The following is an 18,959-nucleotide window of genomic DNA, read 5'->3' as shown; positions in this document are numbered from 1 at the left end:
GCATCATGTGTGGTGGCCGTTATACAGTATTGAGTATCATGTGTGGCCATTATACAGTATGGAGCATCATGTGTGGCCATTATACAGTATGGAGCACTGTGGCCATATTTGTTTTGTTTACAGTTATTGTATATAAAACAGTGTGATTAGCAGTGCTAAATGGCTGTGGTTGGGACGTGGATATTGGTGTGACTAGTTGTGAAATGGGTGTGGTCAGAGGTGTGGCCTAAAATTTGCCGCGGCGCACTACGCGCGCCACAAACTTTATACCTCCTTCCCTTCTTCAAAAGTTGGGAGGTATGGTACCGCATTTGCCAGATCATGGCAAGTGCCGCAAATCCCATAGGGAATGAATGAGGCCGAACACAGTGTTGCTGTAAGTGATCCGTTATGCGGCAGATGCAGAAAAACTGCCCGATCTGCTGCAAAAAGGCGACTTTCACATCAGCGATTCTTGCCAAAGTCACTGTCGATAGTGTCATACTCACCAAAGGGGGAGGCAGCACTAAAAGTGCCTAGGGCAGCAGAAACTCTAAGTATGGCCCTGGGTTCAATTAATACAGATAATGAGTGCAGAGTTGGAAGGTTTCATAAAGACAAACTAACAGGTCTGAGGGAGCCAGAATTCTTGCTGGTAGGTAGGTGATCAAACACTTACTTCATGCAATAAAATCCAATTTACTAATCATACAATGTGATTTTCTAGTTTTTATTTTTCGATTCTGTCTCTCACGGTTGAAGTGTACCTAAGATAAACATGACAGACCTCTGCATTCTTTGTAGGTGGTAAAACTTGCAAAATCATCAGTGTATCAAATACTTATTTTCTCCACTCTATACAGCATTATAGAATGCTGTATATCAGGCCTGAAAGGTGGTGGTTTTATCTCATATCGGCCAAACCTGGTGACAGGTTCCCTTTAAGTTTTTTACCCACAGCGCAAAATTTTTTAGCAGGATTTTCTGCATACCATTTGTAATACTGATGTCTTCATATGTTGTGGATTGGGGGTTTGGGTCACATTAGTCACCAAGGCCCCAGTACGACTGTTACCTTTGCACTTCCTATAGAAATACCCCTGGTTGCAGAAGCAACAATGAATAAATCAGAGGGGTTACCGCATTTATGCACACATAGTAGTAATCCAATCAAGTTCTGACAATAATAAGATGTGAGTCACTGCTCACATAGAATCTACAATAGTATGACACATTCATATTACTTCATGGCTGGAATGCAATGTGCGTAAAAACGAATTATTGCTAAAGTATTTCACCTTGTATGGTAAAGAGAATACAAAAGAACTGATTGTGATTAAAGGATGATTTGTTTGAAATATAAGAACAGAGAGAGAACATGGAAAATGCAATTATTGCTTTGTGAACATAGCAATTTGTGTCAATATGTAGAAACATACTAGAAAGAAGACTTAAATCAGTAATTTCCTGAAAATGCATCTAACATATCAAATCCAAAAGTAGTAACCTTGTAAGTACAATGGGGAAAAAAAAGTATTTAGTCAGCTGCCAATTGTGCAAGTTCCCCCACTTAAAAAGAGAGAGGCCTGTAATTGACATCATAGGCAGACCACAACTATGAGAGTCAAAACTGAGAAAACAAATAAAGAAAATCACCTTGTCTGATTTGGCAAGATATATTTTTCAAATTATGGTGGAAAATAAGTATTTGGTCACCTAAAAACATGCAAGAATTCTGGCTCTCACAGACCTGTAACTTCTTATTTAAAGGGAATCTGTCACCTCATATTTCGTATATAAACTGCGGCCACCGCCATCAAGGGCTTATCTACAGCATTCTGTAATGCTGTAGATAAGCCCCCGATGTAACCTGAAAGATAAGAAAAACAAGTTAGATTATACTCACCCAGGTGCGGTCCCGATTCGGTCCGGTCCGATGGGTGTCGCGGTCCTGGTCCGGCGCCTCCTATCTTCATACGATGACGTCCTCTTCTTTGCTTCCTGCCATGGCTCCTGCACAGGCGTACTTTATCTGTTTAGGGCAGAGTAAAGTACAGCAGTGCGCAGGTGCCGGGCCTCTCTGACCTTTCCCTGCACCTGTGCACTGCAGTACTTTGCTCTTAAATAGTTGGCCTCCAGAGGCAGTGGGTGTTCAGTGTCTGGAGAGGGAAACTTACTAACCCTGAGTAGGCTGAACCCAGTGACTACAAGGACTCTGCTTAGTGCTACCACTTTGTTTTGTTTTGCTGTTTTTGCCCAGAGAGCTGTGTTTACTTTTTAATTCAATTTGGTTTATGATGCATCTAATAAACCAAGGACGTTCTTAAAGACAGAGTGTCCCTTTGTCTACCTCCAGCTGAATGAGCCGATCTACAACACTACATATTGAAAAAAGGGACACAAATATTAAAACTTTCAATGAAAACACATTTTAATAACAATGGCAAGTAGTAACTGGTAGCTATAATCTATGAAAAGAAATGGCAAGAAGTTCTTAGCATGGAATTATGGAGTCTCTCCACTACTTTCCACTCTCCGAATAGAAATGTTGGCTACTCGCAATTTACATATGTAGCAAAGTTTATCTTAATGCATAAAACACAGCACTGGGATGTCAGCACAAAAAAGTGAAATGTGACGAACAGCTTGACATTGGTCAATGGCCTGTGTCATGTTAAATTATCTGAATTATCTTAAGTGAGAAAGCCATGTATGCCAAGTTTTCATGACAATGTGTTATTTGTCAATTTAACCTTTGCCATATCTGTATTTTGGTAACAATCTATAACACACAATCATCTAAACAATCATCATAACTAAAGCAATTGTTACCATCCACCTCTCGTGTCTCCCCTTTTCCTCATAGTTTGTAAGCTTGCGAGCAGGGCCCTCATTCCTCCTGGTATCTGTTTTGAACTGTGATTTCTGTTATGCTGTAATGTCTATTGTCTGTACAAGTCCCCTCTATAAGTTGTAAAGCGCTGCGGAATATGTTGGCCGATACCGATACCCAATACCAATGCAAGTCAATGGGAGCAAAATATCGGAATTAAAATAAACCCTTTATTTCCTTGTAGGTTCATTCTACATGAAGGAAAACAACTAAGAATAATGTAGGATGTATTGGGGGAGGTGGCGGAGACATTAAAGGCATAGAGGTTTAGCCCAATCAAATAGAATAACAGGAATTTTAATTATTTTTTTAAGACGTTCGGAGTTACAAGGATATTGACTATGTTAACATTTTTTTTATTTTGTCAGATATTGATGTTTCACTACTTCAATGAACTACTTTCTTCTTCATCATCCTCAGCAGCAGCATCTTTGACATCAACTTCTTCTTCACCTTATTCATCTTCTTCTTCATCTTCTACCTATTATTTTTTTTGTTACATTCTTCATATTCTTTTTAGTAAACTATTATTCTTCTTCATATTCTACTTCTTCATCATATTCTTATTTGTGACAGGCATTCCTGTAGTTGTTATATATAAAAGTTTGAAGATTACACCTTCCGTTCTGCCTGTCACAAAAGAGTTACAACAGGATTTGTCCGCGTTCAGTTTGGCCTGCAGCAGCAGGCTTTATCCAGGGGCACCACGAGGAGGAACGGACTCACCCCCATACACTGCTTAGTCTTCTTCTGCTTATAATTTAGATAATATCTTTTGCTCAGATTTTTAGTCTCATGCTTAATGTTCTTCTGCTCTGTGTTCTTCTGCTCTGTGTTCTGCAGCTTCTTGTTCTTCTGCTTCTCGGTCTTCCGGGTCGTCGTCTCCAGGGTTATCGTCTCCAGGGTCATCGTCGTCGTCATCGGGGTGGTCTTCAGGGTTGTCGTCTCCAGGGTCGTCGTCTCAGGGGTTGTCGTCTCTGGTGTCGTCGTCATCTTAGGGGTGGTCTTCCGGGTCGTTGTCTTTAGGGTCTTGAACTTGGAAATGTAGCAGAAGGTACAAGAAGGCTGAGAAAATGCCGAGAACCAGCTGATGGAACTGGAACTCGGATGGCTACCCGAAGGTCCAAGAGCCAATGGAACTACCAAGGACCAGCTGACGTTACTGGAACCCGGTTACTAAGCAGGAGGTACCCGTGCCAGAAAGCACTACCAAGGACCACCTGACGTTGGTGGAACTCGGATACCCAGAAGGAGGCACCTAAGCCAAAGGCTCTGCCCAGAACCAGCTGACGGTACAGGAACCAGGATGGGGAGCAGAAGGTACAAGAGCAAAAGACACTGCCGAGAACCAGCTGACGGAACTGGAACCCGGATGGGTAGCCGAAGGTACAAGAGCCAATGGAACAACCGAGGACCAGCTGATGTTACTGGAACCCGGTTACTAAGCAGGAGGTACCCATGCCAGAAAGCACTACCAAGGACCACCTGACGTTGGTGGAACTCGGATACCCAGAAGGAGGCACCTAAGCCGAAGGCTCTGCCCAGAACCAGCTGACAGTACTGGAACCAGGATGGGGACCTATTCAAGATTGTCATCCTAGAGCCCCAACTAGCGGTGTTGGAGCAAAGGGTCAGCAGGGGGAGCAGAGTGTAGGCCGAAGCCTGCACGGGAGGAAGCTTAGTGTCTGTTGTGTCTGCGTGGCGTTTGCAGGACACGTTGCTGGCTACACAGCAGGGGAACAGCTGGCGTTACTGAACCCCACTGACACATTGATGGGTGTTTTTCTCTGTGCAGCTAGCACTTCCGGGCACCAACTGGTGGTGTTGAAGCCCAGGGACAGCAGGAGGAGCAGAGGAGCAGAGTGTAGGCCAAAGCCTGCACTGGCGGCAGCTTTGTGTCTGCGTGGCGTTTGCAGGACACGTTGCCGGCTACACAGCAGGGGAACAGCTGGCGTTACTGAACCCCACTGACACATTGACGGGTGTTTTTCTCTGTGCAGCAAGCACTTCCGGGCACCAACTGGCGGTGTTAGAGCCCAGGGTCAGCAGGAGGAGCAGAGTGTAGGCCGAAGCCTGCACTGGAGCAAGTTGAAAGGGAACCCTTGAACCCCCCCAGGCGTTAGTAACTGGAAGAGCCATCTTGTGCAGCAGTAATGCTGCACAAGGAAAAGGTGGCTCTTTTAATTATGTTCCTTGCACACGCTGAATGAAACACTTATAAGATTTTTCCCCTCATACCGTGAAAGAGTCTCGGAGGCGGGACTTTCCTTCTTAATGAGACGAAGCACAGCTGTCAAACATACCCCCTTGGTGCTGGGCGATGCCTCCTGAGTTGCTTTTTTGTGTTCTGGAGTCTGCGCTGTTTTGTTATCCCTTGGCCATGTGCTGTTACTGCGCAAGATCATGAATCCCAGCCCCGCATTGTCTTCTGATTTATTTACCCTGCGGGGCTGGGATTCATGGCCTTGCGCAGTAAATATCGGCGCCTGTCACTCATGTCCTTACTCCTGCTTCAGACTGTGGGGCATCAGCTGATCCCTTATCGCATGCCACGGCCGTGAAGCCGCACAGTCTGAAGAAGGCAGAAGGAGATGAGTGAGAGGCGAAGATATGCATAGCACATTCCCATGAATCCCAGCCCCGCTGTGAGAATAAAGAAGACACTGAGGCGTGTGATCTTGGGCAGCGCGTCCGCCCAGGCGCAGCCAGCCTGACTACAAATGATGTCAGAAGACGGGCAGCGCTAACTGCGGATGGCCAAGGGATAACATTACAGCGCAGGCTCCGGGACAGATTCAATCAACGCTAAGGCAGTGGCGCATGGAGGCAAGGGGGTTGCTGCGTGTCATTACGAAGGAAAGTCACATCTCCGGGACGTTTGAACGGTATCAGGGGAAACATTTTATAAGTGTTTAAATCAGCGTGTGCAAGGAGTAAAACTAAAAGCCACCTTGTCCAAATGCAGCATTAGTGCTGCACAAGGTGGCTCTCTTAGTTGCAAACACCTGGGGGGGGAGGTTCCCTTAAATTTTTGTTGTAGTGTCTGCGTAGCGTTTGCAGGACACGTTGCCGGCTACACAGCAGGGGCACAGTTGGCATTACTGGACCCCACTGACACATTGACGGGTGTTTTTCTCTGTGCAGCCAGCACTCCCGGGCAACAACTGGCGGTGTTGAAGCCCAGGGACAGCAGGAGGAGCAGAGGAGCAGAGTGTAGGCCGAAGCCTGCACTGGAGGCAGCTTTGTGTCTGCGTGGCGTTTGCAGGACACGTTGCTGGCAACACAGCACTTCCGGGCACCAACTGGCAGTGTTAGAGCCCAGGGTCAGCAGGAGGAGCAGAGTGTAGGCCGAAGCCTGCACTGGAGCAAGTTAAAAGGGAACCCTTGAACCCCCCCAGGCGTTAGTAACTGGAAGAGCCATCTTGTGCAGCAGTAGTGCTGCACAAGGAAAAGGTGGCTCTTTTAATTATGCACCTTGCAAACGCTGAACTAGACACTTATGAAATGTGTCCCCTCACACCGTAAAACCGTCCCGGAGGTGGGACTTTCCTTTGTAATGTGATGCAGCAGAGCCGTCATTCCTACCCCCTTTTCGCCGTGCGCCACCTCCTCAGCGTTGTTTGATTCTGTCACGGAGCCTGCGCTGTTATGTTATCCCTCGGCCAGGCGCACTTAGCGCTGCCCGTCTTCTGACATCATTTGGTGTCAGGCTGGCTGCGCCTGTGCGGCCGCGCTGCCCGAGATCACGCCTCGCAGTGTCGTCTAATGTAATCCCACTGCAGGCCAGGGATCCATGGGCATGCGCAGTGCATATCCTCACCTTCTCACTCCCCTCCCTCCGGCTTCTTCAGACTGTGCGGCGTCACGGCCGTGGCATGCTATTAGGGATCACCTGACGCCGCACAGACTGAAGAAGCCGGAGGGAGGGGTGTGAGAGGCAAGGATATGCACTGCGCATGCCCATGGTTCCCAGGCCCGCAGTGGGATTACATTAGACGACACTGCGAGGCGTGATCTCGGGCAGTGCGGCCGCACAGGCGCAGCCAGCATGACACGAAATGAGGTCAGAAGATGGGCAGCGCTAAGTGCGCCTGGCCAAGGGATAACATAACAGCGCAGGCTCCGTGACAGAATCAAACAATGCTGAGGAGGCGGCGCATGGCGCCAAGGGGTAGGAATGACGGCTGCGCTGCGTCACATTACAAAGGAAAGTACCACCTAGGGGACGGTTTAACGGTGTGAAGGGACACATTTCCTAAGTGTTAGGTTCAGCGTGTGCAAGGAGCCCAACGAAAAGAGGCACCTTTTCCTTGTGCAGCATTACTGCTGCACAAGGTGACTCTTTCAGTAACAAACGCCTGGGGGGGACAGGTTCCTTTAAATTTCAGTACTTGTGCCAGCGTGGCGGTCGCATGACATGTTGCTGGCTACTCAGCAGGGGAGCAGCAGGCATTACTGAACCCCACTAACACATTGGCGAGGTGTTTGGCTCTGTGCAAACAGCACTTCTGGGCAGCAACCAGCGGTGTTGGAGCCCAGGGACAGCAGGAAGAGCAGAGTGTAGGCCGAAGCCTGCGCTGGAGGCATTTGAATGTCTGTTAGTGTGCCAGCGTGGCGGTCGCTGGACACATTGCCGGATACACAGCAGGTGATCAGCGGATGTTACTGAAACCCAATAACACTGGGTCATGTGTTGTCTGTGCTGCCGGCACTTCTGGGCAGCAACTGGCGGTGTTGGAGCCCAGGGATTAAAGTTCAGGTGGTTGAAACATGAACACAGCTGGAGACCTGGATACTGTTGGCAACCAATTATTTAATCGGTAAGAGGAGTGGCAAATTCCTGTGAGATGCAGGCCTTGTTCATTTTCAAAAAAGTAAGCCGGTCAACGTTATCGGATGATAGTCACATGCGGCGGTCTGTTAGTACACCACCTGCAGCACTAAAGACGCGTTCCGATAATACACTGGCAGCAGGGCAAGCCAGCACCTCCAATGCATACTGGCTAAGCTCTGGCCATGTATCCAGCTTAGAGACCCAAAACTTGAAGGGGGAAGAGCCGTCTGGGAATACGCTGAGGGTGAAAGACATGTAGTCTGTCACCATCTGATGGAAACGTGGCCTCCTGCTGACTGGATCCAACACCGTCAGTGATGGTGTAGACATTTGTGGCGGGCACACAAAACTTTGCCACTGTTGGATCAGACTGGTCTTGGCTTGTGCTGGGCCACTGCTTCTGCTACCTCTTTGTGCAGAGATTCCTCCACTGCCTCTACGCACAGAGCTGCTTTGTAAAGCACTACCAGTAGCAGGCGCAGCACTTCTCTCGATTGGACTGGAGAAGATGATGGACTGCACCAGTGTGTCTTGGTACAGACGCATTTTACGCTCCCACTGCAACGGTGGAATGAGGGTGTGCAAATTGTCCCTGTAGCGTGGGTCGAGGAGGGTGTACACCCAATAGTCAGCCGTGGTAAGAATGTGGGCGATGCGGCGGTTGTTTCTCAGGCACTGCAGCATGAACTCAACCATGTGCTGCAGACTGCCAACTGGCCAAGAAATGCTGCCCCCTGCTTGAGGTGTGATGTCTGCCTGCTCTGCATCACCCCACCCTCGCTCTACATACTGACTACTGGAGATTTGTGTAACTCCCTCCTCTGGAAAGATGTCTTCCTCCTCCATTGACTCCTCCTCATCCTCCTCACAAAAGGTCCCCTGTCTATTCCTTTGTGAGGAACCACGTTGCGCAGACTGTCCAGAAGCCGATGGCATTTCTGACTCCTCATCCTCAACCTCTTCCACCACCTCATCCCTTAGCGCTTGCAGGGTTCTTTCAAGCAGGCAGATAAGGGGGACAGTCATGCTGACTAGTGCATCATCTGCACTCGCCATCCGCGTGGATTCATCAAAGGCCCGCAAAACCTGGCAGATGTCCTTCATAGTGGCCCACTCAGTGGTTGTGAAGTCTGAACGGCGCGCACTGCGACTTTTTTGCGCCTGATGCAGCTGGTACTCCATTACTGCTGGCTGCTGCTCACACAACCGCTCCAACATATGTAACGTGGAATTCCACCTGGTGGGGAGGTCACATATGATGCGATGTTCCGGAAGACGGAATCGGCGCTGCAGACTTGCAATGCGCGATCTGGCCATGCTGGAACGCCGCAAGTGAGCACACTCAAGACGGATCTTGTGCAGCAGTGCATCAAGATCCGGATAGTCCCTCAGAAAACTCTGCACAACCAAATTGAGCACATGTCCCAGACACGGGATGTGAGTGAGGTTGCCAAGGGCCAGAGCTGCCACCAGATTTCGGCCATTGTCACACACTACCATGCCTGTCTGGAGATTCGCTGGCGCAAACCACTTGACGCTCTCAGAATTGATGGCATTCTAGAGCTCCTGCGCTGTGTGGCTTCGATTCCCCAAATAAATTAATTTAAGTACGGCCTGTTGACGTTTGGCCACAGCTGTGCTCATATCGGTTGTAACAGGTAAGCGTTCACGGGTCAAGGTGGAGGTAGACCGTGACGGCTCCTGCAGCGATAATTCTGAGGAACTGGAGTATGTGGTGGAGTCAATGTGCAGAGACTGGATTCCTGCAATCCTTGGCATTGGCAGTACACGTACAGCGCCACTCACCATGTCTGTACCTGGCTCCACAACATTGACCCAATGGGCAGTGAGGGAAAGGTATCGTCCCTGTCCATGGTGACTGGTCCATGCATCGGTGGTGAGGTGGACCTTGCTACTAACGGCATTTAGGAGCGCATGTTTGATGTTTGCCTCCACATGCTTTTGCAGAGCAGGGACGGCTTGCCTGCTGAAATAAAAGCGGCTGGGCACATTGTATTGTGGGACTGCCAATGCCATCAAGTTACGGAAGCTGTCAGTCTCCACCAGCCTTAATGAGAGCATTTCCAGTGACAGAAGTTTGGCAATGCCTGCATTCAGAGCCTGTGCTCGTGGGTGGTTTGCCGAGAATGCCCGCCTTTTTTCCTATACCTGTGCTACTGATGGCTGTAGACTGGGTAGGGAGTGTGAGGATGACTGGGAACGTGGTGCTGTGGGTGGAATTACACTGGGTCTCTGGACAACAGTGCCAGAGGTTCTTCCATGGTGATCCTGGGAGGAAGCTGAACCAGCAGTGTGTGAGCTGGAGGAAGAGGCAACAACACGAGCTGAAGAGGTGGTAGGTGCCGCTGTAGGTTGGCCTAGGTCTTCAGTGTGATTTTGTAACTCCACCGTGTGCTTGGTCCGCACATGTTTCCACATGTTTGAGGTATTGAGGTTGCTGACATTTCTACCTCGTTTGATTTTCTGACTACACAGCTTGCATTTGACAAAGCAAATGTCATCTGCAACTGTGTCAAAAAAGGACCAGGCACTGCAACTCTTGGGAGCGCCTGCTTTGGCTTTTAGAAGAGGCATGCTCCTAACGGGTGCCAAAGTGGAGACTCCAGGCGCCGCAGTCTTCCCCCTCCCTCTCCCAGCCATTCGGGGAATCTCTTCCTCAGAGCTGCTCCCACCACCTTCCTGTTCCTCACGCTATGATGGGTTGAGGACGTCATCATCTACGCTACCCTCTGACACCAACTGCTTCTCCTGGGTAGTCTCAGCAGCACAGTACGCACCAGAAACTGGCACCTGAGTCTCATCATCTGATGCGTACTGAGAAGTTGTAACCGGAGGCACTGGCCCACCCGCCTCTTCTGATTCAGAGAGACAAAGCTGTTGGGCATCACCGCATATAGCCTCTTCTTCTGATTCTCTAATGCTGCTTGGCTGGCCCCCTGTTTCCAAGCCAAGAGATTCAGAGAACAGAAGAAGAGATGGCTCCTGTCCTGGGCTCTCTGACTGCCTGGGCAACTTGGCAGGTGGTGAAGAGACAGATGGTTGCTCTTCAGTGCTCTGTGCCTGAGAGGATGTGGCACTAATTGAAGTTGATGCGTTAGCTGCCATCCATCCGACAACGGCTTCAATTTGTTCATCCCGCAGCAGCAGGGTACGGTGAGCTCCGACAAAGCTGCGCATGAAGGTCTGCTCCCTCCTGTAACTGGGGGATGATGAGTCACCGGTGCCTGCAGCTGGCGCAGAATCCCCACGTCCTCTCCCTGCTCCATGCCCACGCCCACGTGCCTTACTCCCTGCCTTCTTCATCGTGATAGACTGAGTGATAAAGATAGGCAGAAAAGTGCTAACGGCTTAGTGTGCTTATTCCTGAACAGCTGCTAACAGGTATAAGAAACACTTATTTTATGGAGTGTAGACTAGACTTTATTATGAGGTTATGTGGCCTACACAACAGTAAAGGGGAGTGTTTGGTGAACTTTGGGTTTGTTTCACAGAACAGACACTACAAAGTGAGTGCAGTACTCACACACAGACCGTGCAGACAGCCGTGAACGGCGCTGCAAGGCCAAGAAAAGCTCCTCTATCTAATCCTATATAGTGTTTTTCCACAATCTAGCGGGATACGTATGGAAAGACAGTAATAGGATATTATTGAAAAAAGGTGCAGCTGGCTGCACTAATTGCAAAAAAAAAAAAAAGGATTTAGCAGTATGAGGCAGTGATGCACTCTGAGCTGAACACAACCGGCTGTGGCTGCGGACAGACTGCAGAGTGAGCTGCACTCACACAGACCGTGCAGACAGCCACGAATGGTGCTGCAAGGCCAAACAAAGCTCCTCTATCTAATCCTATATAGTGTTTTTCCACAATCTAGTGGGATATTTATGGAAAGACACTAATAGGATATTATTGAAAAAAGGTGCAGCTGGCTGCACTAATTGCAAAAAAAAAAAAAAAAGGATTTAGCAGTATGAGGCAGTGACACACTCTGAGCTGAACACAACAGGCTGTGGCTGCGGACAGACTGCAGAGTGAGCTGCACTCACACAGACCGTGCAGACAGCCGCGAACGGCGCTGCAAGGCCAAACAAAGCTCCTCTATCTAATCCTATATAGTGTTTTTCCACAATCTAGCGGGATACGTATGGAAAGACACTAATAGGATATTATTGAAAAAAGGTGCAGCTGGCTGCACTAATTGCAAAAAAAAAGGATCTAGCAGTATGAGGCAGTGACGCACTCTGAGCTGAACACAACCGGCTGTGGCTGCGGACAGACTGCAGAGTGAGCTGCACTCACACAGACCGTGCAGACAGCCGCGAACGGCGCTGCAAGGCCAAACAAAGCAACTATATCTTATCCTATATAGTGATTTTCCACAATCCAGCAGGATACAGATGGAAAGCCACTAATATAGGATATATTTGAAAAAATGTGCAGCTGGCTGCACTAATTGCAAAAAAAAAAAGGATTTGGCAGTATGAGGCAGTGAAGCACCCTGAGCTGACCAAAACCGGCTGTGGCTATGCACAGACAGCAGAGTGAGCTGCACTCACACACAAACCTTGCAGACAGCTGTGAACAGCGCTTCAAGGCAAAAGCAAGGTGAACACACAGCGGCTGCTGATTTAGCCTGGATTAAGCACAATGAAGCAAATCGCAATCTCTAAACTGGCCCTCAGTCAGAACACAGCGTCCTGTCCCTGACTGAATTCACAGCAGAGTGAGCACAAAATGGTGGCGACGACTTTTAAAGGGCGTCGTGACATCATTTCAGCAGCCAATCACAGCCATACCAGTAGTTACGTGCCCACCATGCAGAACAGGATGTGCCCACACTTCAAATCATTCCTTATTGGCTGATTTATAAAAAAACGGGAGTTTGCATGATGGGAATTTCCGATTCCGGTTTCCGATACACTGAAAGTATCGGAACTCGGTATCGGAATTCTGATACCGCGAATATAGGCCGATACCCGATACTTGCGGTATCGGAATTCTCAACACTATTTGTTACTATTAGTAATGGTATCAATGCACCAGGAGTTCTTTCAATACACCAAAGGTCCTCTTCTTTTACTTGGTTATGTTGCCTTGAATGTACTCATAAACTTCTGCTCTATCTGAAGTCTCTGGAGAAACACAGCGTTCTAGCAGCTTTGATGATGCTGCTGCAGAGAATTATCTCCGGCAGGCTACTTCTTCTGCATGGAATGTGGACTAGGAGATCATCCCAGCCCTTTCACCTGTTCCTCATCTGAAACTTTCAAGAGGCTCCAAGTATTCAATACATTCTGAATAATATATCATTACTACAATACTATAGTGTGAACGCAATACAAAGGTCTAATCTTGATTGCAGAGGCACCTATGTTGTGTCTACGAGGTGGATGCAGATTGGTAGAGCAAGCTGAGGGAAAATACCAAACATTCTAGGTCAGCGATAAGGACAGCCTCACAACCAAATGCGCAGGGATCAATGTGTCAGAGTCTAGGAGGTCAAACAAATTAAAAGTTTAGAGAAGTCAAGCAGTACAAAGGTGAAGTTGTGAGCAGGTAGGAAGATGCAGTAACGGGTCAGAGGCAAAGCAAGTGTTAACGTGGGTTTTAATTTAACAGGTATACTCCTCGCAGGGAGAAAACAGATAAAACAATATAAAAGAACACAGGAGACGTAACTCAGGGGAAGCGGGTGTGAAGCATAGGGTAGGAAGTTCAAGGATAGCAAACTTATCAGTCTGACGACTTCAGAATGTGGTTAGTTCAGGATGTGGATGTTGGCGCCAAAGCAGTGGTGCATAAGGGGTACAGTATGGCCCTGGAAAAGATGGCATCCTGCATCCTGGCAGCGGCGGTGATTTCTCATGGTCCGGTCGGTGATCGGTGTGTCATGAAACGATGAGCCGGACAGAGCACAGTCTTTCCCCCTGTCAGTGTACAGGGACAATGAGCAACTCGATTCAGGTACACAGAGAAACCCCTCACAGCAGGTATCCCAATTCTCCCATTGGTGCGTGCGCAGGCTTATGTCCTGACTGGGCGTCCTGTCACTCACGGTCAGTGATGTCAACGGGAACCAGGTACATCATTGTCAGTAGTCTCTGTTAACAGCTTTTAGCCTCTGCTGGTTTTTGCCCACTCTGGCAGTTGGCCCCCGCAGAAGCCATGACACTGCCCTCCTGTGCGATGCACGTTCCCACGGCAACTAACTGATTTGCCGCACGCTGTGGCCCTTTTATCTTAGCCACACACCCTACTCCTAGGTGCAGAGGTCGGTCCGGGGCTTTAAGCTTTCCCCCATGAAACCTGGCTGACAGCCCCGACAGTTCAGGATCCGTCACGGAGTAGGTAGGCCTAGTCCTGGTCTTCTCCTTACAAAGTCAGTGAAGGCATCCATGGTTTAATCTGGAGAATGGTTAAAAGAACATTAGGGCTAAACACAAAATAACAAAACAATTGTGTACCAAAGTGCATGTAAAGGCAAAGAATAGATAGAACAGATGACACAATGCAAAGGACTAATTTATTAAATTGGCATCGGTAATAGGAATTGGCTTCTGAACCTTACCATTGCTTGACCAATAAACCAGACCTCCTAGTTGGCCAGTACAAATTAAGCTAGCTGGGAATGTACAGCTCACTCTCACTGTCAGTGTCAGCAGATTGACCTAATCAGAGACAACTGGTGCTGAATCGGTAAAAGTGAATTTGCGCCTTCATTTGGTATTTGAAATTGTGGTTTTCATCCAAACCAACTGCTTTTAAAAAGTTGTCCCCTTTCCCTTGTTAGTGTGGCTTTCATCATAAACTGACCAGCACTTCTAGAATTACAGTGACCGATGACCAGACAAGTCCATCAGCCTCCTCAAGTTGTAAAACGTCTTACATGGGAAAGTTGCTTTTCTATTACAGGAGATGGAAGAAGGTGGAAATACTGGTCTGGTCACATACTACTCCACCAGCAGCCATTGAAGGGACAGAAGTGCTGGTCAAATAGGTAGGAAAGCTTCACCAACCAGAGACCATGGTAGACCTCTTTAACTTTTTTTAAACTGTAAAACAAATGAAAAGAAAATGGTCTTTTGCACATATGTTATAGGAGTGGAGAAATGCAATAGTTAAATAGAAAATCTTCTAGGACTTGTTCTGCTCGATTAATACATTCCTTGTTTTTTTATTTGTCCTTTGTTATCTTTTTCATACTTCACAAAGTACAGAATTTCTTCGCTATCAGTAAAAAAAAAATCTTCTGCAATAAAGGTATTGTTATTTAATATCTTCACTGCCTCAAATAATATTACTGCAGGGAGGCAGCTCTTTCGCCTGCCGTGAACACCATTACTCTGCAATACTGCATCTCTTTCCAGACCAATAAAAACACAGATAATTAGGTGTCATATCCAGATATAACTAGCCGAGCAACATGGTGCTCCAACGTCTTGCAGTTTTCTCTCTGCAAGAGATTATGTCTGATCGTCTCTATCCTTGTCTATGATAGAAGACGGGTCAGATTCCACCATAAAGCTCAGCTTCAATCATTTTTAATTTCAGAAAATCTTGGCCAAAAGATGGATTTTCCACTAGTGTGCATTTCTGATGTGTCAATCAGTTATGTCATAAAAGTATAAATGTGGGGTCTGAATTTAGGAAGGCCCCTCTGATTAAAAGTTTGGAATCAGCAAGGAGAACATACCTTACAAAAAGATTCTACATACAGTACATAGGGCAATGCACTTCATGATTGGTTGCTTCTTTCTTGATGTCATCATTGTAGAAAGAAGACTATTGGCAATGGTAAGCAGCTGGCAGGTGTAGTAGAGGCATTTAAGTACTAGATGCAAGACGTACAAAGTCAAAATCTTGCGAGGTATGTAGGAAATTTTGTCTGGATGAGCCTTAACTCACAGAGTGTATGTTCATGGATTTTGAAGCCGACCTTCTTTAAAATTTACATAAAAATCTGCTTCAAATATCCTTTGATTACTCTTTGATCTGCTTTTTTAATCACATCCACTTAAAATTCAACATAAAAAATCTCCACTTATACAAATCTTAAAAATGTCACTCGATGGTATAATAATTAAATTGACGATATTTACTTTTATGCCGTCATTGTATCTTGTAACTAGGGATGAGAGGATTCATGGATGTTCGGGTTCGTCGGGTTCGGTCAAACTATAATCCAAAGTTTGGTTCGGACATCAGAACTTGATCTGAATGTTACCCCAAACGTAAACCCCATAGAAGCCAATGGAGAGCAGAACTTTGGTGCAGTAAAATGGCTGCAAAATGGCCGAAGTAAGGGCTAGGGGGCTGAAAAGCAAAATGGAAGTAAGAGCAGGACAGTTGCCCTGCAGACAAATGTGGATAGGAAACTGGCTTAAAATAACATAAAATAAAACTACAGTAAATAAAAAATTACAATTTTAAACCAGGAGATGCAGGTCCAAATGGAGGAGGAGGTTGTTTTTTTTGTTTGCTTTTTTGTGGAGGGGGGAGATTCTTTGCATTTTTTTAGGGAAATTACTTAACATAACATAGAATAAAAAAAATGCAATCTTGAGCGAGGATGTAGAGGACCAAGTGGAGCAGGAGGTTGAGGAGAAGATGGAGGTGGACGTGGCAGTGTAGGTGTTAAATGTGGAGGAGGAGGTAGCCAACTCTGTTTTTGTGTTTTGGGGGCATTTTTTACAGAAATAACTTTAAATAACATAGAATAAAAAAGTAAAAATAATCTTGAACTAGGAGATGGAGGTCAAAGTAGAGTAGGAGGTCAAAGAGGAGGTGGAGATAGAAGTGGTGGTGTAGGTGGAAGAGATGGAGGAGGAGGTAGACAACTCGGGGTTCATATTCTTTTAGGGAAATTACTTAAAATAACAAAATAAAAGTAAAAATAACAATCTTGAACCATAAGGCAGAATATCCGGTCTGTTAGGTATGATGAGATCCAGGATAGGGCCAAGTCTGTGATGCCAAGAGATGAGAGGGTCTGTAATAATAAGGAATGGTCCACTGTGTCAAAGGCAGCCGACAGGTTGAGGAGGAGGAGGACAGAGTAGTGTCGCTTGCTCTTGGCGGTTAAGAGGTCATTGGTGACCTTAGTTAGGGCAGTTTCAGTGGAGTGGTGTGACCAGAAGCCAGATTTTAAGAGGGAGCAAAAAGAGAGATGGGAGGACAGTTCAAGGTAGACGTGTTGTTCCAGTAGTTTGGAGGCATAAGGGAGAAGTGATATAGGGCGATAGCTAGATACAGAGGATGGGTCAAGAGAAGGCTTTTTGAGGAGAGGTGTGATTGAGGCATGTTTAAAGCTTGAGGGGAAAACACCAGTTGTTAGTGATAGGTTAGGGTTGGGATGAAGATTTTGCTGAGGTTTGGGATGAAGTGGGATGGGAGTGGGTCAAGTGCACAGGTGGTGAGATGCGATCTTGAGAGTAGAGTGGAGAGTTGTTCTTCTGTAATGGTGGAGAAGTTGGTTTTGGAGGTGGAGGGCTGGGAAGTTGGGAGGAAGGGCTCTGGGGGTTGTTGATCAAAACTGTCTCTGATGTTATCAATCTTCTGCTTGAAAAATGAGGCAAAGTCTTCAGCTGAGATAAGTGGGGAGGGAGGAGGTGCTGGGGGACGGAGGAGAGAATTGAAAGTGTTGAATAACTGTTTAGGGTTGTGAGACAGGGAGGATAAGAGAGATGAGAAGTAGGTTTGTTTAGCTGTGGCGAGTGTGGTCTTGAAAGTAGTGAGGGACTGTTTGAATGCGATCAAGTGCTCGTTGGAGTGGGATCTTTTCCATCTGCGCTCAGCAGCCCTGGAGGCTCGCCTCAGTTCTTTGGTCAGGCTGGTGTGCCAGGGCTGTCTGTTGATTTTGTCTGTGAGAGGGAGTAGGGATTCAGAGAATGAATGTAGGTCAAGATGTTTAAGATTTCTGCGAGGGTGTGAAAGTTTGTGGGGTGGGGATTGTAGACATGGAGTGGAGAGGGAAGAGAATGTGAGAAGGTTGTGGTCAGAGAGAGGAAGAGGTGAGTTAGAGAGGTAAGATAGGGAGCAGAGGCAGTTGAAGATGAGGTCCAGCGTGTGACCATCTTTGTGAGTGGCTGCAGAAGACCATTGAGTGAGGCTGAAGGAGGAAGTGAGAGATAGAAGTTTAGTGGCAGCTGAGAGGGAAGTGTCAATGGGGATGTTGAAGTCACCCGTGATGATAGTGAGGATGTCCATGGAAAGGAAATGAAGTAGCCAGGTGGTGATGTGGTCAAAGAAGGCGGTGGCTGGCCCTGGGGGACGGTAAATGACAGCCAGTTAGAGGTTGGAGGGGGAGTAGATGCGCACAGAGTGCACCTCAAAGGAAGGGAGGGTAACAGAGGGTGGAAGTGGGATTGGGGTTAAGGAGCAGTTATCTGACTGGAGAAAACCAACTCCTCCGCCATGTTTGCTGCTACAGCGGGGGGTGTGAGAAAGGTGGAGGCCACCGTAAGAGAGTGCAGCAGGGGAGGCTGTGTCAGAAGGGGTGAGCAAGGTTTTGGTGATGGCGAGGAATGAAAGTTTGGTAGTAACTGAGTAACATATCTACTGAGCCTCTGCTGTCAGATGGGAATGCCATCAGTAGTGCGTCTGCCAGCGTGCGCTTGAATTCCCACAATTTTAGATCCCACTCCAATGATGGAAGTAATGATGGTATGTTGTCTTTGTAGCAGGGATCCAGCAGAGTTGCCACCCTGTAATCAGCACTGGTAACAATCCAAGTAGTTCATCATTCATTACGCAGGCAGCACAGCTTGTATTGGCTCATGTGTGCCAGGCTGCATGGAGGCAAGATATCTTGGTCCTCTTTATCCCCCTAGCCTCCCTGATCCTCCTACTCTTTCTCCTGTGCCACCACCTCATCCATCATTCAGGCTTAGAAGTGACATAATAATGCTGATGATGGCGTCATTAGCGCTACCCAAGTTCATGGATTTCTCTAAGCAACACAACACTAGACAGAAGTCTCGCATTTAGACCTACTGGTTTGCAATGAAGTGTTGTTGTTCTGCAGAGCAACTCACCCACGCATGCTGCAGCTGAAACTCCACTATTGCCTGCTGCTGCTCGCACAGTTTCTCCAGAATATGCAAGGTAGAGTTTCACTTTGTTTGTGTGTCGCATATTTGGTGGAAAGTGGAAAGGCAGAAGTGATGCTGCAGCACAGACAGGTGAACAGCAGCAGGGTGAGAATACTGAAAGTGAGCACACACAGCCTGCAGTTTC

The sequence above is a fragment of the Ranitomeya variabilis genome, chromosome 5, assembly GCF_051348905.1.
Source record: "Ranitomeya variabilis isolate aRanVar5 chromosome 5, aRanVar5.hap1, whole genome shotgun sequence".
NCBI classification, from domain to species: Eukaryota; Metazoa; Chordata; class Amphibia; order Anura; family Dendrobatidae; genus Ranitomeya; species Ranitomeya variabilis.
The sequence above is the reverse complement of the archived record's forward strand: the minus strand, read 5'-3'. Positions refer to the sequence as shown.